Raw genomic sequence first — 26,606 nt, 5'->3', positions numbered from 1 at the left:
GAGTTGACACAGTGGATGTTTCCCTCTGTCATACACAGTTTTTAATCTGTTTATATGTTTATCTCTTCCACTGACTCATTGAAGTCATGGACTGTTTCTTTTTTCTGCATCCTCAGTGCCCAGTAGAGCACTTGGCACAGAGACAGTGCTCAGTAAATGTGGACTGAAGTAATTAATGACTAACAGAGTGGATACACAAATTTGTGTTGAGTCTATATATAACTCTAGGCTCTGTAAGAATATGGTTAGAGTAATTCTCCAACAGATTTTAATAACATCATAAAGTGCCCTGCAGTATTAGACAGCATAATTTATGCTACTAGAATAAGATAACTGGCACAGGCAAAAATCATCCCATTCATTAACAAAAATCTAGAACTTAGGTTTATAAGTAAGTACTAATTTTAGATTATTTTCCAGACAGGCTCCAATTTAAGGAATATTTTTAAAGAGTCCCACAAAAAATTTGAAGCTGGCTTTTTAAAATTTATGGCTTAAGTTGTATTAAAGAAAAGACAGTAGTCCTTCATTACATATCACATAGATTTATAATCCTCTTTGAACTATGTCTAGCTCCACTCTCCCCTTCCATTCTAATGTCCTTCTGCTTCACACATGCAGCCTTTCTCCATGCAAACCAGTATCCTCAAAAATCTCCTGTTACCCAGCACACTGGGCTCTTCACGGCCTTTGCTCATTCCACTCCTCCTCCTTTTAATAACTCCTCCCCAGTCTTTCGTCAGCCCGACTCAGAGTGTAGTTCAAGTCCTTCCACCATGAATCATTCCCTGACAGCTCTTACAAATGATTTTCTATTTGTTCCTCTTCTGAGCTCCTAGTGCACATATTGTTAATGCCACATTTACATTCTTATTTCATCTTTTACTTGCTCTATGTTTGTTAGTTTTCTCCTCAGATGTCAACTGTTTAAGGGCAATGATTGTGTCCAAACCTCTGAATCCTCCACAATACCAAATAAGATGCTAAGCACATAAAAGCATACACGGAGCAAAAGCAATGAAAGCAAAAATAATTAGCAGGACTACATCAACTAAAAAGATCATCAAAAAGTGAAAGGACAATCTACAGAATTGGAGAAAATATTTGCAAATCATATGTCTGATAAGGGGTTAATATTCAAAAAATATAAAAAACTCATACAACTCAATAACAAAAAAAAAAAAACCTAAAAAATCCAAATAAAATATGGGCAGAGGAACCGAACAGATATTTTTCCAAACAAGACATGCAAACGGCCAACAGGTACATGAAACAGTGCTCAACATCACTAATCATCACGGAAGTGGAAATCAAAACCACAATGAGATTTCACCTCACTCCTGTTAGCATGGCTATCCTAAAAAAGACAAGAGATGACAAGTGTTGGTGAGGACATAGAAAAAGAAAACTCTTGTGTTCTGTTGGTGAGAATGTAAACTGGTGCAGGCACTATGGAAAACAGTATGGGGTTTGCTCAAAAAATTAAAAGTAGAACTACCATATGATCCAGCAATCCCACCTCTGGGTGTATATCCAAAGGAAATGAAAACAGGATATTGGAGAGATATCAGCACTCCCATGTTCATTGCAACATTAATCACAATAGTCAAGATATGGAAGCAACCTAAGTGTCCATAGATGGATGAATGGATAAAGATGTGGTATATGTACACAATGTAATATTCAACCATGAGAAAGAAGGAAATACTGCCATATGGGACAGCGTGGATGGACCTTGAAGACATTATGTGAAGTGAAATAAACCAGACAAAGAAAGACAAATACTGCATGATATCACTTATATGTGGAATCTTTTTTTTAAAAAAAGTGAAACTCATAGAAACAGAGAGTAGAAAAGTGGTTGTCAGGGGTTAGGTGGTAGGGGAAATAGGGAGAGGTTGGTGAAAGGGTACAAACTTTCAGCTACAAGACAGAGTCTAAGAATCTAATGTATAACATGCTGACTATAGTTGATAACACTTTTTGTATAACTGAAATTTGCTAAGAGAGTCAAACTTAAATATTTTCACTAAAAAAAAGATAAATAAGTGAGGTGATAGATGTGTTAATTAACTAGATTAGGGGGGTATCCTTTCATGATGTATATGTATATCAAATCACCACATTGTACACTTTAAATATCTTATAATTTTATACATCAATTATACCTTAATAGAGCCGAAATTTTAAAAAATGTACTCATCAATATTGCTTGTTTGTTGGCAGAATTGAGTTTTTAAATATTTCACTGACCCCTTTATTGGTACTTTGCTTCTATTATTTTATCTTCCCTAAAAATTAAAATCACTTGTCAAAATCCTTTTATAACCTGTCATATCTTAATGCTATGTCTTAACCAAATGATATTTAAACTTGTCTGAAAGGAAATTTTGTCTTCCCATTGGAACGTTACTCAGTATTCTGCCCACCAGAAGTCAGTGCTTCTTTTGGAAACACTTTTAGTATTGTTTCCCTTCTCATCATTCAAAGAGCACAGTCTGTAGTTTAAGGATCTTCATAATTTTAACATCTTGGGGGTGACTTAAATCCAGGAAACTGTATGGCCACAGCCAAATGGATAAACAAGGAGTATACCAAAGGTATACTTATTGGAAAGAATATTTTCCCCAACTTTTCACATAGAGCTAAGAAGTGAAATGAGTAGAGAAGTGAAGGGTAACCTGTAAGTCTGAAATAGCACTTTTCCAGGTGCAAGAGAGGATGTAAAATTGCTGACATTGGTTTTAAAAAGTTTAAATTGTAAAGAAAAAGGAAATAGTACCTAGGATGGTGGTTTTTATCTGAAACTAAGATCAATGCTCATCATTTTCAAGTATAAAGTAAGTGGAGGCTTTAGGAATTGCTCTAATTTTAATATAAGACAATTTTCTAATTTTTGTCCACTCTTTACTGGTTCATGCCTCTGCAGTTATGTTGATTTGGAAAGTCTATATTTGTGAAAGAAATCGTTTAAACACTTTTCTTTTAACTTGGTAATGTGGTTATTAGCAGTGAGGTCCATTTGTTTATCAACTGGACTACTATAATACTAATTAGAAAGGTCAGTGTATTTTTCAGGTCACCATGTACCTTAATAGACTGAACCTTCTAACATGTCTAATTGTACTTGTCATACTGCGAGGTCTCACATTATAGGAGGCTATGGTGGAGGGATTTCATTTCTTGATTTAAAATCGAGAAGAGTTATTGTCCGGATTTTAAATGAACTTTGCCTACTTTGACAAAAAGAAATGGACCAAAGATTTCACTCTTTCTATTTTTCCTTATTAAGTAGAAATTGGAAGGGTAGACGGAGCTTCAAGTGTGGTTTAGGCCACTTCAAAACCCTGCCTTGACATTTTGAACATTTCTAACTATTCTGCTCTTTGAACTGCCTTAGCACTTTTTAAAAACAGTTGGGTCAAGATAGATACTTTTTTAAGTTCTACTCTTTAGACTTAGACTTTATAGGTACATTAGTTAACATCATGAGTACTGTGAATATGCTCTGTGCAGTTAATCAGATTCCCACTTTATCTGTGGAGTTTGGTGGCAGATGACACAGGACTGATGAGTGATTAACTAGCCAAGAGAAAGGTAGGGTCACGGGAAACACCCCAAATGCCAAGAAGTTGAAATGAGTCCCCATCAATAAAAATTCTTTGAAGAATATATTTAAATTAGAAAAAATATATTCAGTCGTGTATATGCTTCTTACAGGGCAGAGTGAGTTTACATAGGCATTTTATTTATTGTTTTAATTTTTATTGAAGTATAGTTGATTTACAATGTTGTGTTAGTTTCAGGTGTACAGCAAAGTGATTCAGATATATATATATATGTGTGTATATATATACATATATGTATATATGTATATATATATACATATATATATATATTCTTTTCTAGATTCCTTTCCATTATAGGTTATTACAAGGTATTGAGTGTAGTTCCCTGTGCTACACAGTAGGCCCTTGGTGGTTAGCTATTTTATATATATTTGTGTGTATCTTTTAATCTCAAGCTCCTAATTTATCCCTCCCCACTTTTCCCCTTTGGTAACCATAAGTTTGTTTTCTGTCTGTGATTTTATTTCTGTTTTGTAAATAAGTTCATTTATATCATTTTTTTAGATTCCACATATAAGCAATACCATATATTTATCTTTCTCTGTCTGACTTACTTCACTTAGTGTGATAATCTCTAGGTCCATCCATGTTGCTGCAAATGGCATTATTTCATTCTTTCTTATGGCTGAGTAATATTCCATTGTGTATATATACCACATCTTCTTTATCCATTCATCTGTCAGTGGACACTTAGGTTGCTTCTATGTCTTGGCTATTGTAAGTAGTGCTGCTATGAACATTGGGGTGCATATATCTTTTCAAATTAGAGTTTTCTCTGGGTATATGCCCAAGAGTGGGATCACTGGATCATATGGTAGTCTATTTTTAGTTTTTTAAAGAACCTCCATTCTGTTCTCCATAGTTGCTGCACCAATTTACATTCCCACGAACAGTGTAGGAGGGTTCCTTTCTCTCCACACCCTCTCCAGCATTTAGTATTTATAGACATTTTGATGATAGCCATTCTGACTGGGGTAAAGTATACCTCACTGTAGTTTGATTTGCATTTCTCTGATAATTAGCAATGTTGAGAATCTTTTCATGTGCCTTTTCGCCATCTGTATGTCTTCTTTGGAGAAGTGTCTATTTACGTTTTCTGTCCATTTTTTGATTGGGTTGTTTGCTTTTTTTGATATTGAGCTATATGAGCTCTTTGTATATTTTTGAAATTAATCTCTTGTCCGTAACATTGTTTGCAAATATTTTCTTCCATTCTGTAGGTTATCTTTCTGCTTTGTTTATGGTTTCCTTTGCTGTGCCAAAGCTTTTAAGTTTAATTAGGTCCCATTTGTTTATTTTTGTTCTTATTTCCATTACTCTAGGAGACAGATCCAAAAAACTGTTGCTGCAGTTTATGTCAGAGTGTTCTGCCTATGTTTTCCTCTAGGAGTTTTACATCATCCAGTCTCATATTTAGGTCTTTAATCCATTTTGCATGTATTTTTGTATATGATGTTAGAGAATGTTCTAATTTCATTCTTCTACATGTAACTGTCCAGTTTTCCCAGCACCACTTGTTGAAGAAACTGTCTTTTCTCCATTGTATATTCTTGCCTGCTTTGTTGTAGATTAATTGACCATAAGTGCATACGTTTATTTCTGGGCTTTCTATCTTGTTCCATTGATCTATATGTTTGTTTTTGTGCCAGTACCATACTGTTTTGATGACTGTAGCTTTGTAGTATTAGTCTGAAGTCAGGGAGCCTGATTCCTCCAGCTCCATTCTTTGTCAAGATTTCTTTGGCTATTCGGGGTCTTTTGTGTTTCCATACAAACTGTAAAATTTTTTGTTCTAGTTCTGTGAAAAATGCCATTGGTAGTGTGATAGGGATTACATTGAATCTGTAGATTGCCTTGGGTAGTATGGTCATTTTCACAATATTGATTCTCCCAATCCAAGAACATGGTATATCTTTCCCTCTGTTTGTGTCATCTTCAATTTCTTTCATCAATTACATAAGCATTTTAATAGTCCCTTTGGGCATCTGCTAAACTTTGGTAAGAAGGAGAATTAACATGGACTCTCTCATATTGAAAGGGGATAGGGAAGGGCTTTTTTTGAAGTAAAAGCAATTTAGAAGATTCAATTTAAAAACAACTTTATTTAGACACTTTATGAAGTCCACGTGAAAATTTCGAATGCCTATAATAAAGTCTTTGTGTGTACGTGTCATCAGGATTTGATGGACACAGTCAGTGTCTGAACTAGCAAAAAAATGTAGTCAACTATTTTTGGAATGTCTCATGACCCCAACATTCCTCTACTACCTTTATGTTTCCCTGATTTGGGACAGGTTGATGTTTCTTAGATCAGGAGTCAACTAAAAACTCTAAGAACAATTGTTCCAATCACTTTCCTAGTTTTGATTTCAAGAAAAATGTCATTGGTTACACTTGTTAAAAAGTAAACTGAGGCACATTACAACTTTTCAAGAGTTTATCTGAGCATACATTAATTCAAATCAAGCGGCACCAAGCCAGAAGTTGTTAGGAGAACCCCACTGAAAAGAGCAAGAGGCAAGGTTTTTATAGAGGAGATGCTGAACTAAAGCTGAGACGTGATTTGACTGGTGATAGCTTAAGCAGTTGCCTTATTTGGGAACACCTAGTTGACTGTTTGTGACTGGTTGCTACTAAGTTTCATTTTCTTGCATTCCAGTGCACTGACGTTGGCTTAGGTTTCGGTTCACTTATGTAGGCTGCCAGGGCATTGGAAACACCTCAGTCTAATGGCCTCCTTTTTTAAATACTTACAGACACAAGCTATTTTTTAGCATCATTAGAACTATGATTTGCACTATAAATATGGACCAGACTAGAATTCAAAACTATGTAGCATATTGTTCAAAAGTAAACATCATATAACATCATTATTGTGTGTCCAGATATTTCTGTATACCATATGCTCGGAACAAAGTTTATTTATTCTAAGAATCTTCAAAACATCCAGAATTATTAAAACTGTGTATTCAGAAAAGCATATAGCATCTAACTTCCCAGTTATAGACCTAGGGATTTAGGTCAAGAAAAGAATTGCAGCCATAAAAAACTGGAAATCACTGTCATGTGCAGTTGAATGTGAGATGTGGTGATCTTGGCAAAAGGCACATTATCCATGTTTAAAAGACATGGAAGCCCTTTAGAACTGTATTTTGTCACCATAATCAAAAGACATAAGTTTTCATCATGTGCTTTCTCCTTATCTTGTAGCAGGAATGAGAAATATTTCTAGGTTCAGAAATCAAAAACTCAAAATCCCCGTTACAATTATGACAGTTTACTGATAATTGAAACAGAAAATTTTGCAATTGTAACTGTCTTCATACATTTTTTTCTTACATGCATCATTGATTGGTTTTTAGTCAAAGAAAAAAAAACTATTTATATAGCAATATAGAATATTTCTCACATTCACTTCTTAGAATGGGAGAAAAAGTACAAGTCTATTTACTGAAACTTTGTTCCTGAGATTTTTCTTTTATTGATTCAATGGACTCAACTTGGTGTCTTCTGTAATGTGTTTCTAGTCCCTTCATGCTGTTGGCTTTCTAGATGTCCTTCTGAACAGGTCTTTACATGAACTATATTTGTTCCTGGAGAATGCAGCATGACCACACAAATTTCTTCAAAATAATGAGCATTCCTTTAAAGGCCAACTGAAGGAGTAAGGTTTTGCTCAGCACATTTTTATCACTGATGTAACTTCCTCTCTCTCTCTCTCTCTCTCTCTCTCTCTCTCTTTCTCTCTCTCTCTCTCTCTCTCTCTCTTACTTTTTCTTTTCTCATATGAAACATCACATCTTTCCTTAGGATGAGAAACTCACAGACTAAGAATGTAAGGCTTTCTACGTGTCTGGAGGAAATTTTGTCATTTAAAATAAAATAGCTCTTACCAAGCAAAATAACCTTCCTGAGTATTTCATTCCTGGGACTGTTTGCATTCTTTCCCAGTGAGCTGGAGTGATAGGCACCAGAACCTATTTATAACAGGCAAGAAGAGCTATTAAACTATTTGGGCTGGGTTAAGAATAAATGCTGCAAGTGATTGGTTGGAATTTTGACATGCCTCTTTCCAGCAAGCATCCGTTGCCCTTTTGGGGAAGATATGGCTGTATGTCAGGTTTGTGAGAACCCAACTCAGGAACAGCATGCAATGTGAAAATGGAAACAGTTGGATTGAAACCATACATGGTGAAGTCAGAAAGATGTTCTTTCTTGAGCTGTTACTGAAATATGCTGGGGTTATTTCAGTGTTTGAAGAATAAATAGAACTTGAGGTACTCTGGAGGATAATGTAAAAGTATGTCAGAGGTCTCTGTGAATTTTCCCAGGCAGCATCTCTCAGCCAATTATATTTTAGCTTTCACTCTGACTTTAGAAAACATTATTCCAGTGCAATAAGGTCTGAGCCCTTTGTGAGTGGACACAGACTGCCTTGCTTCTTTAAAGACATGAGAGAGGTTTCTACCTAACATGGTGTTCCTCAGGATTAAAGCACAGAAGCAAAACTGAAAGAAACAAAACCACAGCTAAAACCCCAAACGAGCACAAGAAGACACTGTAAATTATCAATACTTGACAACTAGTGAGAAACTACTCAGGATCATAGAATGTTTGACCTGTGCAGGACACTAAAAACCCGTAGTCCAAGCTCTTCTTTAGATGAAGAAAACAAGACACAAAAAAATTAAAATGTGGGAGGGAGGGAGACACAAGAGGGAAGAGATAGGGAACATATGTATATGTATAACTGATTCACTTTGTTATAAAGCAGAAACTAACACACCATTGTAAAGCAATTATACTCCAATAAAGATGTTTAAAAAAATAAATAAATAAAAAATAAAAATAAAAAAATCACACAAACACACAAAAAAATTAAAATAACCAGATAACCTAACCATTTATAACAGAACTGGAATCACTTCTCATGGCTTCCTGTCTCCCAGTCCAAGGGTGCCCTTCATTGGGAAATGCAAATTAAGAGCAAAAATTACAATGGAAAGCATGTCTACAATGTGTTGGAGCATTGCTAGACTTACACTTGTTGATTCCCTGGCCCCTGGGCTGTGTAGCAGCCATAAATAAGCCACAGCATCTTGGTATTACAAGTACTAAGGCTCATCTGGTTTGGTTACTCCCAGGGAGAATAAAGTAGCTGGGTATTTTTAGTAACATATAGCCAGTCAAACTAAAGGGGGAGGTGGCACTGGTACTGTGAAAAATAGACAAAGACAAAGGTTTAGGCAGTTAAGGAAGATGACTGGTCAGAGGAGACAGTCTTCTCTGCATTTTTTTAGCTCTATTTATGAAGCACTGAGATGTTCTCTTTGAATTATGTAAGCATTTAATACTACGAGAATTGGTCTGTTTAATATAACCAGCCTTCCTAGCTAAATTTTGTTTCCTAGCCAAAGTGTACTGATATATGAGAAATATATTTCTTCCCCTCTATGAGAGTGTTTATTTAAATTGATATTTTGAACTCTCCTGCAGACACAGACTTATGTCTGTGAGAATCTCAGCATCCCAGAAGCACATCCATCTGGAGGGTGGTGCTTGTTACTTGTATCTCATTTTTTTTTTTTTTTTTTGCTAATTCACTTTTTTTTTTTTTTTTTTTAATAGCTACTTTATTTATTTATTTATTTATTTTTGGCTGTGTTGGGTCTTCGGTTCGTGCGAGGGCTTTCTCCGGCTACGGCAAGTGGGGGCCACTCTTCATCGCGGTGCGGGGACCGCTCTTCATCGCGGTGCGCAGGCCTCTCACTATCGCGGCCTCTCTTGTTGTGGAGCACAGGTTCCAGACGCGCAGGCTCAGTAGTTGTGGCTCACGGGCCCAGCTGCTCCGCGGCATGCGGGATCTTCCCAGACCAGGGCTCGAACCCGTGTCCCCTGCATTAGCAGGCAGATTCTCAACCACTGCGCCACCAGGGAAGCCCTGTATCTCATTTTTGTACTGGGGTACAACAACAGAGAGGAACTTTTCTTCTAACTCAACAATGCTAAGCCATCAGACTTACACTAGAAAGCAATTATTGAATTTAGATCAGGTTGTGTTATGAATTTGAGACTTAAGTCTGAAAGTCTTTCCTAAGCTTTTCTTTTCAGTACCTTAATGGAGGAAACATTTTGAGATTGAAGGAGAAAGGAAAATCTAGATCAACCTTTTGGTTACTACGGATTTTTATCTTAGCAGATTTTTGAGCAGATCAAGTGAAATAATTCACATAGAAATTAAAAATATCATTATAGACTTTAAACATTAACTTGAGGACGTTTATTTTAACTGATAATGTTAAAATATATAGAGGGATAAAATATATTAAGAAATTATAATAATGGCACATATGTTACATTAGCCACTGACCTGAGTATGTGCGTTGATGATTTCACATCATCTTCTCAATCCTATGAGAGTAACTATTATTTATGTTTTTAAATGTGAAAATTAAGGCCCAAAGAAGTCATGCAGCTAGTAAATGGCACAGTCACAGATCTTTATGACTCCAGAATATATGCTTCTGACCACTAGGTTCTACTACCTGAAATAAAACTGCGACTTTTCATGGTATCACAAAAAAAAAACTTAGAAGATAACTTTGTAACTCTACTGGTCATGTACTAATTTTATCTGGTTCTGATTGGTTTTGTTTGGTTAAGTCTTTTTTTTATGAAAGATCTTAGAACATTTAAATTATCTTGTTTTTTGTGAAGAGAGATCACAACAAAGCAGGCTGTCAGCAACTGGCAAGAATCAGTGATTCATGTGAGAGACTATTATCTTTGTTGATAATAGATAGTGCTGTGCTAAGAGCCCAGTGACAGGATTCTGCCATATCCTGGCTGTGAGATTTATGTAAACACTATTACTGAAATACATTGTCTACAATTCCTTTCTACCTCTAAAATTCTGTGATTCTCTTACAGAACCTTCCTTTGGAAGATCTTGCATTGTTTATTTAAAAAGGCATATGTAGTTTAAATCACAGGAAAAAATAGTGGTATCAATATAGAATTAAACTCACACTTAAGAGTTCCATATTCCATTGAAACGTTTCTCAGAAAAGCAGTAGCATCAAATTGAGAGTAAAATGACCAAAGTAAAAATATAGTAATGTGTATCATGAGACAATCTGATAACTACCAAGGTGGTGTAAGAAGAGACTTATTTACCTAATGGAGAAAGTGTGGTGTGATTTTGGGGAATAGTTTTTGAGCATCTCTCCTCCATAGTCATTTCCAATGGCAGCTTTAGTGCCAGGCTGATGCCCTGGAAATTGTTCAGCATATAGTCACTCTAAAGGTGTTCTGCCTCTAGAGTTACATCATATCAAACTTAAACCCAATTTTTCTGACTCTACAGTCTGCAACTTCTTTTCACTTTTCTATCATTCTCCTTCTCATTTTATAAATATAGATAGAGTAGAAGGGCATACCTTACTTATCCCTGGTCACCAACCCACTGGCAAAACTGAAATCAGAAGGTAGGGGTACACATTTCTATTAAATATGCTATGATAAAAAGACAACTTTTACTTTGAAATGTTTTATTTTAACACAATAAGGACTTGTGTAGACATGACACTTGAAACTTATCCTACATTTCTGGGTTCAATTACTGCATCAGTCAATTGCAGATATGTGGGTTTGTGGACATTGAGTTTGCCCAGCCCTCTTTTTGCCCTTATTCATAAGAGAATTTGAGGTTATAAATAGACCATCACTAGAAAATAAGAGGGTCAGTAGGATCCATTTATAAATGAAGAATACCATATTTTATTCATTTCTTTACACACAGGAACACAAAGTAAAGCACAGAAACACACATAAAATTTTTTCTCAAAACATCTGGATATTTCATACATCTTTAGACCTCAGTCTGCTAAGAACATTTTAGGCCTTCTCATGCTAAAGTTAAAAACCAATTGAGTTAGGAAATTCCTGATTCTTTTAGCAAAATGAGAATCTTGTGACTGAGCCAAGAAGGTAGTTTTTCTAGTACTAATGCCACGTGCAGTTTTGCTGTTGATGTCACATTGCATCTCAGGGGATTGCTCCCCTTCACCCAGCAGCAATATCTTAATGAAGGAAGCTTGTTCTTACAAAGAAAACTCAGAGTTAAGTTTGCAAATAATGATAATGTTATGTGTATGTTGTACTGGATTTAACTCACCAAGAATTCCACACCCATTTCATTTTTTGGATGGGAAATTTCTATTTAGTCTATGGCTTTGTATGTGACTGTAACCCAGTTCCTTATTCAGAAGCTGACGATGGCTTAATTTTCTATCTCAGTTATTTTCTCAGGATATTTGGCCATCCTGTTTAGGCTCCTGCTGTTGGCAGGTGGGTCTCATTAGCATCCAGATGATACAGAATTGAGATGCTTCATAAATGACTGCCCAAGGAGGTTTGAGACATCTTTGTAGAATTTTTTTTTTTGTAAGATATTCCTACCACATTTCCCTCAAGCCTTTTTAAAAATATGAATTTCTTTTCATCTATGAGACTAATTTTGCGCATAGTATATGAATATTACTCAAGGAAGAATTCTTTTGTGTATGAAAATAGTGAAATTGGAAAAAACACAAACATACCTTTATTATTGGAGCCAGTTTCAGACAAACTCTTTTATCCCTTATTCCCTATACCACATAATAAAAGTTTCATAATATCTAAGTTTGAAGACTTGTTGCTATGGACTGAATGCATGTCTCCGACCTTTACATCTATATGTTGAAACTCTAACTCCCAGTGTGATGGTATTTGGAAATGGGGTTTGGGGAAGATAATTAGGTTTAGATGAGGTCACGAAGATGGGGCTGTCATGATGGAATTAGTGCCCTTATCAGGAGAGACACCAGAGCACACTCTCTCTCTCTCTTTTATTCCTGCTCCCCTGCCATATGAGGATAGAGGGAGAAGACAGCTATCCATAAGCCATAAAGGGAGCTCTCACGAGAAACCAAACCTTGCTGGACATTGATCTTGCAGACTCCCGAACTGCGAGAAAATGTATTTCTGTTGTTTAAGCCACCCAGTCTATAGTATTTTATCATGGTAGCCCACATTGACTAAGATACTTGTCATACGGCAATTATCAATATACATATGATTGGCCACTTTGATTTATAAAGTAGCCAAGCTTAGTTACCCATTTAAAAATCCACCTGCACTGAACTGCACAAAATATCAAGAGGTTTTATTTGTAGGATAATTTACCATATTTTGTCCCCCCCCCAAACTTTCAGGTTTCTCTAAACAGCCTAAAAGACTCCTTTCTAAGTCTAATAATTTGTAGATTTTCTTGGATTTCTTATGTGGACAGCAATGCCATTTACAAATAAAGAAAATTTTGTTTTGATCTCTGTGATCTTAGCCATTTTATTTAATTTTTTGTGGTATTGAATTGTCTAGCATTCCCAGTGTATCACTGAACAAAAGAGATAATGTAAGATATCCTTGTATGATACTTGCAGGACAGTTTTGATAGAAAACCTTTATCTGGTTAAGGATGTTCCTCTTCTATTCCTATTTGCTAAATTTTTGTTTTTCTACATGAATGAGTATTGAATTAATTTTCATTACTTATTGGGAATATAACTTGTTAATTATCCTTTAAGGGGTGGATTACATTGCAATGCATTCTGACATAAATCATCACTATTTTTAGGAGTAGATTTTTCTGTGAGGGGCATATAGTAGCTTTAATAAGGTAGATGTTTCTTTCTTTCTTATGTGAGTCCAGTTAGGCAGTACAGGACTGAAAAATAGTCCCAGGGTATCATGGATCCAGATTTCTTCTACTTTCTTCCTGTGTTTTGTGTGGCCTTCATTCCTTATGGTCAAGGATGGCCTCTTTAATAACAGCTTTTTCATCTGCATTCCGGCCAGTTGGAAGGACTTTGAGGAGGTAGAAGAGAGGCCTACATTTCATAAGAACAAACCTTCCTCTCTTTTTTTTCTTTAAATAAATTTATTTTTTTGACTGTGTTGGGTCTTCATTGCTGCACGCGGGCTTTCTCTAGTTGTGGTGAGCGGGGGCTACTCTTCATTGTGGTGCGTGGGCTTCTCGTTACGGTGGCTTCTCTTGTTGTGGGGCACGGGCTCAGTAGTTGTGGCTCACGGGCTCTAGAGCACAGGCTCAGTAGTGTGGCACACGGGTTTAGTTGCTCCGTGGCGTGTGGGATCTTCCTGGACCAGGGATAGAATCCATGTCGCCTGCATTGGCAGGCAGATTCTTAACCACTGTGCAGCCCGGGAAATCCCCCTTTCTCTTATAATACTCCAGTGTCCAGAACTTACTCACATGTGCACGCTTAGCTATAAGAGGGGCCCACTTTACCGATTTCTTATATTTAATATTTCCTGCATTATACTTTATTTTGACATATTCTATCATTTATTATCTAGCTTTGTGAGTCAAATGTTTAACTCATTTGTACTTACTTAATCTTTCTAAAATTATTGAAGGCTATAAATAAATGTTCCTTGAAAATCTCTTAGATACATCTCAGTTGTGGTCAGATCTACATATTTTACAATAGTCATTGTGAATTCTACTTAAAACCATTAGTTATTTAAAGAGTGCATTTTAAAATTTTCTGTATGGTTTAAAAATACATTTTAATATTGATTTCTTATATAATTAGCCAGAAAACATCAACTATATGCTACAGATTTTTAAAATACTTATTGAGATTGCCTTTTCACTTAATATATGGTCAAATTTTGTGACTGTCCCTTTTGTGCTTGAAAGAAATTCATATTCTCTATTTATCGGATCCATGAGTTCTGTTAGATCCAGCTTATTAATTATGTCATTTATATCTTCCATAAAGGTGTTAATTTTTATCAGCTTTTATCTGCTTAATTTCTGCATACTTCTGATAGAGGTATGTTAAAATTTCCCACTGATTGTAGATATGTTCACTTTTCCTTATATTTCTGAAGTTTTTTCTCATATTTGTCTTTATGCACATATAAGTTCTTCACTATTGTATCTTTATGTGGATTTTTCTATTAATTTTTACCTTAAATTCTAATGTATCTCACATTAACATTGCTAAATTAACTTTTCGTCTTCATTTGCCTGTTAACTTTTTTGTATCCTTCTGTTGTCAATTCTGTGTGCTTTGTTTTAGTGTTTCTTAAAACAGAGTTAGCTGGATTTTTAAAAAATTAATTTAATAATTTCTTCTTTTAATATGTTAGTTTAAAGTATTTGCATTTATTATGTTTGGTGATTTATAACATCACACTTTGATTCTATTTTCCATACATACATTTTATTTGTTTATTTTTCCTCTTTTCTGCATTTTGTTTGATTAAAAAAATTTTTTTTAATGTGCCTTTATTTCCTTTGCTGACTTGAATGCTATTTCTTTTCATTTAGTGGACATCCATTAAATTTGATGCTACTTATTTAAGTATACATTTTTTCTAACGAAGTTCAAAGTTATTCAAAATGTCTGACTTCTCCTGTGAATGATATGGATCTCAGTATGCTTTAACTATTCACACAACACCCAATCCCATAATCATCCTTTTAAAATATTATATAGAATTTTACCTATCAATTTGAATCTAGCAAATACTTCAAGCTTTTACAGTCTAAAAATTTTTTAAGTTGCCCTTATTCTTGAATGACAGTTTAATTAATGATTGTTTAATTAAGTATAGAATTCTAATTGAAGGTTAATCTCAGTACCTAGAAGATATTACTTCATTATGTTATATAATCTATTGTTACTGATAAGATTTGTCCTTTCTGAATGTTTTTCATTTATGGTTAATCCTTTTTTCTTCCCTTTTTTTAAAAGAATTTTATATTTTTCCTTGATGCACTGTATGTAGTTTCCTTTTAATGTGTCTAGATGTGAATTTATCTCTATTGTTTCTACATTTTACTTGGTGTATGCCTTCAATATCAGAATTCATATCTTTTTATCTAGTAGGTTCTACATCAATAGCCCTTTAGTCAGTAATCCTGGTTCTCATATTGTCAACACATTGATTAGTTTATGTTCTCTCCAGGTGTGTAACTCTGATAAATTTAGATCACACATCATTATTCTGTAGGGGCCTGTCTCATTGTGAAAATAAAATATGTTCTCATGTTACCTCCATTTTTGGTAGGTTGTTACAATAATGGTCCTAGTGAATGATGCCTCTCAGTATCCATGTCCTTATATAGTCCTTTCTACATTGACTTTGGGCTTGGACATGTGACCTGCTCTCCTTCATAGGTTATCAGCAAATATGACATAAGCAGAGGCTTAATACACGTTTGTGCATTGAGGCTGGCCCTATGGGAACCCTGAGATAACCATGTTATAAGGACTCAGAGTCTAGCTTCTCCAAGATGATCCCCGTCAATTCTCTAGATGAATGCAGCCACAGGCAAAAGCAGAAGAACCAGCAAGCCAACATTCAGAATTATGAAAAATAATAAATCCATGTTGTTTTAAGACACTGAGTTTTCTGATAGAGCAATAGTTAGCTAATACAATGTCTAATTTTTTTAACTTTTCTCTCCCCAATAATATGTTCCAAATTACATTCAGACTTTTATACCTAGTTGAGGTGATGGCACACATAACAAGCTGTTCAATCCTCTGTTCCTTATAATTAGTTATTCCCAGAAAGAAATCATAGCACTCTGAGGTACAGTTAATCATATTTACAGAACGTATGTAGGTTATCAAGGGTCTCAATGTGGATAAAAATAAGAACAGTTTAAATATATAAATAAAACAGTTTTCTTAGGGCTGCAAAAGAAATTAAAAGTGTTGTTGTTAGGTGGAGCAGTGTCCATTAGAAAATGCCAGCGCTCTGAAAAAAACAAGTAGATGTTTGTAGGTAAAGTAGAAGCTGTAAATCATGATTACTGTTGTGATTTCCCTCCCCAATGGAATGAAATCCAGTTTTACATGGAAAAGACATGATTGCCTCTCATTACACAAAGAACTTTCAAGTCATACTTCCTTGGAAGCCATGTGACTGGACCAAGGATCAAAGTTCAAGTTAGTCATTTGCTGGTTTCAAATCAGGCAGGGTGATTTCACAGTTTAGAAGCAACCAGCCATCTGATGGAGTTCAGGCTGAACATTTGCAAAGGGTTTCCCAGGTTGCCTTAGGGGCATAGATAACTCCTTAAAAGCAGATCACTTCCTCATTTTTTATTAACAGTGTGTCTGCCTCTCTTTGGCTCAGGATTATTCCAATTTGAGACCAAAGAATGTATTTAGGGGACTGAGTAAACTTTATCAAGATTGATAAAGAGAGGAGCCATCTTTTACTGAGAACCTGACAATTTCCAAGGAAACAGTTTAGGAGGTATAGAAGCTAAGCTACTAGTTATGTCCACTCAACCGAAAGACTCTTTTAAGAAATACTTTTATCTGAAAATTTAAACTAGAAAAAATGAAGATTATCTTCCTAAAAAATTCACAGAAAATAAAGCAGAATGAAAGATTTAAGAGGAACTGTTTGGGACTGACATGTACACACTGCTATATTTAAAATAGATAACCAACAAGGACCTACTGTATAGCACAAGGAACTCTGCTCAGTACTCTGTAATAACTTAAATGGGAAAAGAATTTGAAAAAGAATAGATACATGTATATGTATAACTGATTCACTTTGCTGTACACCTGAAACTAACACAGCACTGTTAATCAACTATACTCCAATATAAAATAAAAAAATTTTTAATTAAAAATTATGAGAAAAAGAACTTCACCACCATTTAGTGATGCAGCAATAATTAGTTCACTTGCCAGGTGAGGAGGGAAGTTGAGTGTAGATTTCCCTATCCTGGACATTTCATGTAAAGAGAATGATAGAATATTAAAAAAAAAAAAAAGAGGAACTGGACACACATTTCACATTCTCATAATCAGAGGGTAAATGTTCCTACCCTTTTACCCTCAGAAGGTAAATTTGGCCACAAGTCTCCTTATCCTCCAACAAAGTTAACTGGAATGTGAAGAGCTTGACAGAACATAGAACTGGGGAAGCCTGAAGTGAGTGTTGGTTTTCACTGTGATGGACTTTGAAGAAGCTAAACTTTTATGTGATTTAAATAATTTAGCTGTGTTGGAGTGGATGTGTCTTCCAACCAACTCACTTGCACTTCCTTTTCTAGGCTGCATGATTTGGGTTACAGAACCCTCTCACATTAGAACCTTTGTATTTTTTTGTGAAAATAATGTTGGTATTGAATACCCTTTAACTCTCAAGAAAAAAAGAGTTACATTAACCTAACCCTGGCTATTGCATCATGTTGAGAGTATGAAATTTCTTCCTAAACCTACTGGTTGAACAACAGAACATAATACTGAAAGTGGACATACATACATCTGCCTTATCCTGATGCTTTCTTCCCTTAAAGATGTTGCATAATCAACTGACTTTTCTAATTTATTTGTTTATTAATAGGGAATTAGAGTAGCAAAAATATGTTATAAAATTTGAAAGAAGGGAGACAATGTAGAATGGACCAGGAGGAGAGGAAATAATGAAACAAACAAAAAATGAAAAAAGGTTAAGTTATGCCTGATCTTTACAAATGAGAGAAGGCCTGAATTATTTTCCACTGTACTTTATGAGATAAAACTTAGAAGAAATACCAAGTATGAAGAGATGGGCCAAGGTCTAGGGTTCAAGCTGAGCAAAAAGAGTCAAGTACTAAATGAATTTGAACTTCCTCAGGGAAGCTTTCTCTAATCTTCAAAAGGTATCAGATGGTGTTGTCATATACAAAGCCGCAGTTGCCTGTACTTCTCTTTTGTTGCACTTATGATAATGGAAATTTTTTAATTTTTGGTTGGTTAAGATTTTTTTTCTGCCTAATATTAAAACTCCATGAGGGCAAGCACCAGATCTGTTTTGTTGAATGCCTAGCAGTTGGCCAATGATCAATTTACTAAATGAATGGATTACTGTATAGAAGACTGGAAACAACTCCTCAAATAGGAACAGATAGTAGTTCTTCAAAAATAGCAGAGTAGAGGCAGAGCTGTTAATCTAACAAGAGAGGGTCTCAGTTATTACTGAAGTCAGTCATCTTGATGAAAGCAGAAAAAGGGTTTTGGACACGGAGTTCTGTAGCTACTGGGATTTCAAAAGGAGGCTTATTCCCTTGAGGACCCCAAATAGCTCCAACAATGCCTCCTTCTGTGTTGCAAGGGTCTGCTCCTGTCTAGGGTTTTGGTTTTTCAGAGTAGACCTAGTGAAAGGGTCATGATCTGGGCAGGCTGAAGCACAAATGATCATGTGGGCTTAAAAGCCAATATTCTGATTCCTTGTTCTTTTTAGTTTGGCAGGTAGAGATGCCTCTTGCAGTCATGAAACTTTTCCTCAAGTGACAATGGCTTGAGAAATCATGAGAACAGTAATAACTAATGCACTGTATTCAGTGGTATATAAGCAGTTTTTACCTTCCGGATGGATTAAGGAAGGGTTTCTAGAGGAAGTGACCATTTAATTGGTCTATAGAGGATGAATAGAGCTCACTAGACCTAAGATGAGTACAAAGAATTTCCAGATAAATGAAAGAGAAACACTAATGGCATGAAGATATTGAAATGCATGATAAATTGTAGGAATGATATTAGTTGTCATGCTTAATTAGTATTTAGGGTGCACAGGCATGTAGGGGTAGTTATAAAACGCTGATGTTTAGAGATGAAATTGATAAATTTCTTTGGAACAAGATTTTAAGAAATTTTCTCTACCAAAGCAGGCAATTTGTTTATCATTGATGGGGAACCACCAGAGGTTATTAAAGAAGAGAAAAGAATAATGAGAATTGGGACTTTTTTATTTTTCTATTTTTTCCCATGTATTGTGTTTTAGGATAACACTGGTGATTACCAAGGGAAAAGACTACATAAGAAGGGCAAGTGTGAGAGTTTCAGCAATCATGAATGGCTTGATTAGATTAAGCCAGAGACGGCTGTTGTCAGAGGGCTCTGAAAGTGTTCTTTTCATTGATGTGAGTGTTGAATATGAATGAAGATAAGAGATATGTAATATCAGGCCAAATGAACAACACAGTAGGGTTTTGAGTGTGAGAAGGTGGCTGGGAGCAGCATTTAGACTTGAAGTCAGTTCAGAGTAGAGTTTGAGAACATAGCCATGGATTAAGGTTCTAATTTCAGATGGAGGAAAAAAGAAACCAGCAAGACCAGAATCAGGACAGAGCCTGGGAATTATGTCTCTCAATCTGGATTGAGAGGGCAGGTTCACACAACAGCTCTACTGGCTTATAACTGTAGCTCCTAGGCTGCCAACATTTCTCCCTTGCTTTTAGTCCAGCTTTTGTGGTGTGGTTATATAGCACAAGAAAGTGTGGGAAGCTCTTTTGAGAAGACCTCACATTAAAACAAGGTGTTTTTACTCCAGCTAGACCATATTGGGGCACCTTGTCATTGCAGCATTGAGGAAGAATATCAGAAGGATATCACATGTTAAACCTGGGAGTTTGCCATAAATGTAGGGAAGAGGCCAGAGACAAAGAGACATATAGGAGGAGAAGCTTGGATGCAGATGACCAGCAGCCAGACTTGCTATAGAAGTGAAAGTATCAAAGATGACCCAACCAAGACTGCATTGGTGAGATGCTTCCAGTAGCCAGTGAGAATATGGGTGGGGGAGATTAGGTCTATTTGAAGTTAGAATTATATGTGAAGACACTTACAAATCAAATAAAATGCAGAGCATATTTGGGAAGGGAAATAAAGTAGGAGTCAATGATTTTTAAACTACTTATAATTGAAATTTAAAATGCTGAAATAAACATTCTAAAGGATATTAATACAACAATGTCATTTTAACTCAAAGAATGTTTAGTTTTAAATATTTGTACAGGAATGTCAAATGCTTCCTGAATGCTTATGAAAAGGAAGAAGTTCCTTTCCAGCACACCACATCACATCTGAGCCCTGATAGTAGCTTAAAAATAAATAAGACAAAAAACAAAAAACAAAACTACCCCCATCACTACTACCATTTCTTAAAAAACACAGAGCCACCTTTTATGGTGCATTCCAATTTAGTTAACATCTTTCTTGCCTTTAATACACATGCCTCCAACCTAATTCAAGCATGTCAGTCAGTTAACTTAGCATCCAAATAAAAGATTGGAGCTGGAAAGTGATTATGAAGTAGAAAAAGAAAAAAAAATCCTGGGAATGTCAAGGGCTTCTTAAGAATATTAGAGAAGTGAGCTCATTGAATGACAGAATAAGTAATGGTAGAGTGATAAGCTCAGAAAGCTACATAGGACTGAAGTTGTTTAGACTCCAAGTTTATCAAAGTATTGAACTGATTTTTTTGTGCAGTTTAAAAGCTATCTCAAGAAAAAGCCCCAATTATTTCACTACATTGGAATTTTAGTTTATCCGTTATGATTTGCAGGGGGTAGACCAGCAGTTTCCTTGTTATAATGCTGTTTACCCCAATCAGGGGAATTGGGGAATTGGGAAGAAGCAGAGGTGGGGAGAAGTACGTACTGTCTCATTTCAATAAGTCCAAACAGCAAGCAACTCTCTTTCTACAAAGGCACAACCTAAAATAGTTCTGAATTTTTGCCATGTCACAGTTGGGACTCTAAGTTCAGCTTAAATTGGGTGTCCCTCCAAATCCTGGGGAAATTCAGATATCATTATCCTTTCGATCATTATCCAATCAATATCCTGTAATTTTGGCATCTGAAAATAAATATACTATGTGGAGTAGAAGAGGATAAAGACAAATTTGATGTAAGGCCAACCATTTTTTCTGTATTATAGGATTGTAGTGTAACATTTTCAAACATGGACAGATTGAAAGATCCTATTAACAATTATACCAGGACAACAGGAGCAAGGAGGAACTGTCCTGGAGAGATGGGGTGTATAGTTAGGTTAGCCATAGAGAATCGCATTTCCAAGTCTAATATATTATTTCTTTAGTTTTTATATATCTTTTTTTTTAACATCTTTATTGGAGTATAATTGCTTTACAATGGTATTTTAGTTTCTGCTTTATAACAAAGTGAATCAGCTATACATATACATATGTCCCCATATCTCCTCCCTCTTGCATCTCCCTCCCTCCCACCCTCCCTATCCCACGCCTATAGGTGGTCACAAAGCACTGAGCTGATCTCCCTGTGCTATGCGGCTGCTTCCCACTAGCTATCAATTTTACACTTGGTAGTGTATATATGTCCATGCCACTCTCTCACTTTGTCCCAGCTTATCCTTCCCCCTCCCCGTGTCCTCAAGTCCATTCTCTAGTAGGTTTGCATCTTTATTCCTGTCCTGCCCCTAGGTTCTTCATAACCATTTTTTTTTTTTTTAGATTCCATATATATGGGTTAGCATACGGTATTTGTTTTTCTCTTTCTGACTTACTTCAGTCTGTATGACAGACTCTAGGTCCATCCACCTCACTACAAATAACTCAATTACGTTTCTTTTTATGGCTGAGTAATATTCCATTGTATATATGTGCCACATCTTCTTTATCCATTCATCTGTCGATGGACACTTAGGTTGCTTCCATGTCCTGGCTATTGTAAATAGAGTTGCAATGAACATTGTGGTACATGACTCTTTTTGAATTATGGTTTTCTCAGGGTATATGCCCAGTAGTGGGATTGCTGGGTCGTATGGTAGTTCTATTTTTAGTTTTTTAAGGAACCTCCCTACTGTTCTCCATAGTGGCTGTATCAATTTACATTCCCACCAACAGTGCATGAGGGTTCCCTTTTCTCCAAACCCTCTCCAGCATTTATAGTTTGTAGATTTTTTGATGATGGCCATTCTGACTGGTGTGAGGTCATACCTCATTGTAGTTTTGATTTGCATTTCTCTGATGATTAGTGATGTTGAGCATCCTTTCATGTGTTTGTTGGCAATCTGTATATTTTCTTTGGAGAAATGTCTATTTAGGTCTTCTGCCCATTTTTGGATTGGGTTGTTTGTTTTTTAGATATTGAGCTGCATGAGCTGCTTGTATATTTTGGAAATTAATCCTTTGTCAGTTGCTTCATTTGCAAATATTTTCTCCCATTCTGAGGGTTGTCTTTTCGTCTTGTTTACGTTTTCCTTTGCTGTGCAAAAGCTTTTAAGTTTCATTAGGTCCCATTTGTTTATTTTTGTTTTTATTTCTATTTCTCTAGGAGGTGAGTCCTAAAGGATCTAGCTGTGATTTATGTCATAGAGTGTTCTGCCTATGTTTTCCTCTAAGAGTTTGATAGTGTCTGGCCTTACGTTTAGGTCTTTAATCCATTTTGAGTTTATTTTTGTGTATGGTGTTAGGGAGTGTTCTAATTTCATTCTTTTACATGTAGCTGTCCAGTTTTCCCACCACCACTTATTGAAGAGGCTGTCTTTTCTCCAGTGTATATTCTCTTGCATTCCTATACACTAATGATGAAAAATCTGAAAGAGAAATTTAGGAAACACTCCCATTTACCATTGCAACAAAAAAGAATAAAATACCTAGGAATAAACCTCCCTAAGGAGACAAAAGACCTATATGCAGAAAACTATAAGACACTGATGAAAGAAATTAAAGACGATACAAACAGATGGAGAGATATACCATGTTCTTGGATTGCAAGAATCAACATTGTGAAAATGACTATACTACCCAAAGCAATCTACAGATTCAGTGCAATCCCTATCAAACTACCAATGGCATTTTTCACAGAACTAGAACAGAAAATTGCACAATTTGTATGGAAACACAAAAGACCCTGAAAAGCCAAAGCAATCTTGAGAAAGAAAAACGGAGCTGGAGGAATCAGGCTCCCTGACTTCAGACTATACTACAAAGCTACAGTAATCAAGACAGTATGGTACTGGCACAGAAACAGAAATATAGATCAGTGGAACAGGATAGAAAGCCCAGAGATAAACCCACACACACAAATGATCAGTTTTTATATATCTTAATAGCTAAATATAACTTAGATGTATCTCGTATTTACAAAATGTAAGCTTTTGTTCTTCAACACTGTATATCTTTGTGAGAATATTTGGTTGCACAAGCCCTGTACCTTTGATCTTATCAGGAATAAAACTCATGATCCGAAAAAAAAAAAAAGAATTAAAGCAAATAATTGTGAAATAAGTAACCTAAAGAGGTCTAAGAGATCACACATGTACAGATTTCAACTGTATAAAGTAAGTTTAATTAGTCATAGGAGAAAGTGGCCTACAAGGAACTAAGTGGTTCATAAAGGATGAACAGTGTAATCTATTCATAAATAACAGATTAAACTTTAAGTCAATAACCATCATAGAAAATAGAAATGAATTATGGTGAGTTTTATTCATATCTGCATCTGCCCCTTTAAATATATGTTAATTAAACCGACTTAAGCTTTAAATTCTTCAATGATAACTCAAGTATGAGTTCCTCATTCAAAAACTAAAGAAAGTCATTTAGCATCACAAGAGGAAGAAGGAAAATATATAATTTGGGTTCACCAACAACTGGAACCAAAAGCCATATTTAAACAAATATAAACATTGTTCCCTGGACCACTTTTTTCCCCTAATATTGAAACTGTTCTGCAGTGCCAATGTTGTCTTTCTGAATCTTGTCACTAACATACTGCTGCATCCTTTTCATAATGTTCTTGGTATTTGGAAGAGTGTGAACACAGAGCCCATTAATTGTAAGTCTCCCCTTTGGGAAAGGGTAGTACAGACCAGCTCTCTGTTTTCCTAAAGCAGAGACTATTTCCTCTAAATAGTCTACCCTGTGGGTTTCTCCTTCTACTCCTCTCCCTGTAGGATGACCCCTCCATCTCTTGGCCATTCTGACCCCCTCCTATTTCTTTTTATAGATTTCTTTTTATAAATAGTGTCTTATTTTCCTATTTCTTTACATCTTTTCTTTGGGACTAATCAATCAAGCATTTATTATATGTAGTTTTCCCAAAATGGAGCAGTATTTTGCAATACTGCAAAAAACAATGTATTTTGTTTCTTCACTAGATACATTTTTGTCGAGAACTCACCATGTTCCAGGTGCAGAAATTAGCAGTGAATAAGAGACAGAAATCCCTGCCCTCCTGACTCTTATAGGATAAAACAAAGCCATTCTTTTAGGTTCATCAAACGGGTGAAATATATATAAAACAACTGTTTCTAGTACTAAGATTAGGCACCTTTAAGTCGTTCCCTGGCATTCATTTCATAGGATATATTATATTTATATTGCATATATATGTAAATGCATAGCAAAGTTTGGGAATAACAATAATAAAATAGCTTCATTTTGTGTGTATGCATTTGTATGTGTCTGTATGTTGTCTGTATGTGTGCAATCATCATACACAGTAATTTGCTGTTGGCACTTAATAGATCATGGGTTTTTGTGTTTGTTTTCATCATCATACAAAATATATTTCCATATCAGCACATATAAGTTTATCTCATCCTTTTAATGACTCCTTAGGGACCTTGTCTCTATTGATAGAACAAATTTTCACTGTTTCAAACAATGCTGCACTAATCTTGAACATGTCTTTTGTACAGATGTGAGTATTCCTATGGGATAGATTCCCAATTGCTAAGTCAAAAGAGACGGTTACATTATATACAGAAAAATACCACCTACTATAGGGTGTACTTCAGCATCCTGAGAAAACCCAACTCAGAGGAAAAGTATGGGGTATAGAGAAAATTGTTCTAATTTATTCCGGATACGGCTGTATTGCCGTTTATCAGAAGCAGAAGTCTGTGTAATCTCCTTAACAATGGAGAATAAATGTATAGAACACAAGAAATGATTGTGTACATCTGGGGGATGGGATAAGAGAGGATGAAGAAACTGGGACAGGGGAACTTTTACTTTTACTTTTACTTTTACTTTCTGTACTATTTGAGTAGTTTATAACAGGTAGGTATTCATTTCACATAAAATTAAGTAAATTTTCAAAAACCGTGTACAAAAACCCCAATATTTTCTCTATATTCTCTCAGTGAAAATCATATGGTTTCATTCATCTAAGAGAAATGACAGGGACTGGTTGTTTTGGGGGTTTTCTGATTTTTGTTTTAAGTAAAGTTTAATTAAAGAGCTGCTTCTAAAGACTTTAGGGTAATAGGAAAGAGTCTGTCCAAGTAATCAGCTTTTTAAACAGGCGTATATGAAAAATAAATTTAAATTGCCTCTGAACCCCAATCCTAGTTTTCCCAGCTTAGTTTATAGGTCCTGATCTGACAATTAACACCACATAATTTGACATAATTTCTGTGTGTGTGTGTTGCCAGGGTGGGGGGGAAGGGGGAGAGAGAGAGAGATTTCACAAAGGCTTTAAAGAAGCACTTTTTAAGGCAAATATAGTATTTTGGTCTTTCTCATTATATCCATTGACTGTAGATTATATTGCTAGGATATCCACTGCTGTGTTACTGTATTTGTTCAGTGGTTAGAAGATACTAAGAAGTGAATCATTTTCCTTCAATGAGAAAGATCAGGTGAGGCTATCAAAATCCAAGATTGGTACCAAACTAAATTGCCCCACCCAGTGTATTATATCCCAAACATCACTAATTGTACATCTCAGCCAGACCTACCCTGCTCAGAATGCAGCCTGCCTTCACCTTCACCCCACACCCCTACCACCCCACATTCTCACTAGATATCACCCCTCTGGGAACAGCAGCTAACTGATTTTCTAAATTCTCTGAGCAGGGTACACAATGAGGTGTAAATGGCCTATTTACCTCTTCTAAGGAAAACTCAGTCTTTAAAAACGACTGCCCCCCCGCAACCCGAGGGCGGGGGCAGGGATGGGGGGGGCGGAAACTGCTATAAGACAAGACAGTGCCTGAATTAAGAAGAATGGAGGTGAGGATTTCAGGGTGCATTGCTTGTTCTTGGGAGGGGTGGCATTATTCTCTCCAAGGCCTACTGTTTTTGTACTTAACACTGCCATTTCTAATTCTCCTATTTTCC

Source organism: Balaenoptera acutorostrata, chromosome 14 (assembly GCF_949987535.1).
Source record: "Balaenoptera acutorostrata chromosome 14, mBalAcu1.1, whole genome shotgun sequence".
Classification (NCBI taxonomy): domain Eukaryota; kingdom Metazoa; phylum Chordata; class Mammalia; order Artiodactyla; family Balaenopteridae; genus Balaenoptera; species Balaenoptera acutorostrata.
Note: the sequence above shows the minus strand (reverse complement) of the source record.